The following is a 1,338-nucleotide window of genomic DNA, read 5'->3' as shown; positions in this document are numbered from 1 at the left end:
AGCAAACTACCCATAATCTTAGAGACTTACAATTTTTTTTAAATGTTCTTTTTTTCTTGTTCATGGCTCCATAGATCAGGAAGAGTGACTCTGCTTTAGGCTTTTTGGTTTTGTTCCAGTTTGCTTCAGGGGTCTTCATGAGTCTGGCTCCAATGGTTACTATGGAATATGCTTCTAATTGATGAACAGAAAGGAGCAGGAGGTAAAACCAAGCCAGGAAATCATTTTTTAAAATCACTCCCTGCATCATATAAATCTAACTCCATATATTCTATCCAGATAGGAGACATTGCAAATTTCCATGACTGAAAAGTGTGGGTGTATCACAGGAAGTAATAATTGGGACAGCAGTCCATTTTAAATTCACAAATCCTTTCAGTGAGAATCTATTAGCTCAGAACCAAGTGTATATATCTTGATCTCTTTTTATCTTCCTTAGAAGGGTTTCTACCTATAGAAACCATCCCCTGTCAGGTCCATTTCATCAATTAGCTTTTGCCACTTTATACTGTATACATAGCCACAGAAATCTCAGTACTGTAAACATGTATTTCTTGCTTACATGTTGGTACTTACCTGGGACAACTCTGCTTCAGGCTTCAGGACTATGGGCAGCTAAGGTGGCTCTTTATATATTTCATTCTTGAATCAAAAGTGAGGGGCAGTGTCTGTACGCAATGTATTTTTTCTCATGACAAAGGCAGTTGCATAAGAATACAGCCAAATGGCATAAGCAATATCAGCCTCTGCCCGTCTTATACCCACTAACATCTCATTGGCAAAAGCATCACATAACCAAACCTAGAGTGAAGGCACGGAGAAGTATCTACCCAACGAAGCCATAGCTGGCCATCGTAGTCACAGTCATTTCCCTCCTACATACCCTAAAGCTGTGTCACTCACCTTTAATTTAGTATGCTATAGTTTTATCTAAAAACACTGAAATTTCTGAACTTTCTGTATTCCTTCGAAGTTCTCCTTAAACTGGCAGGTTCCTTTCTGTGCTCAGCTTTTTATTGGACCTATCATGGCAGCTAACTCATACTTTCAAACTTTCTTGTCCAACTCAGCAAGTTCATTAGGTACATTGTCTGGTGTACAGTTTTACCACAAAAGAATATAGGTTGTAATTTTGCAGCCTTTGGTAAAAATATTTTTTTGCCAAAATTCGATGCACATATTTTAAGTTTTTATTATGCCACTGCTCCTATCTACACACTAAAATCGATATTGTTCAAGATTTGGTCAAGAACACAGAAGCCACTCTATATATTATAAATTAAAATAAAGCTTAGTACAGAGTTAGCTTGAAAGAGCAGAGTTCAGAGAGGCTGCAGC

Source organism: Pteropus medius, unplaced genomic scaffold (assembly GCF_902729225.1).
Source record: "Pteropus medius unplaced genomic scaffold, Ma_sr-lr_union100, whole genome shotgun sequence".
NCBI lineage: Eukaryota > Metazoa > Chordata > Mammalia > Chiroptera > Pteropodidae > Pteropus > Pteropus medius.
The sequence above is the reverse complement of the archived record's forward strand: the minus strand, read 5'-3'. Positions refer to the sequence as shown.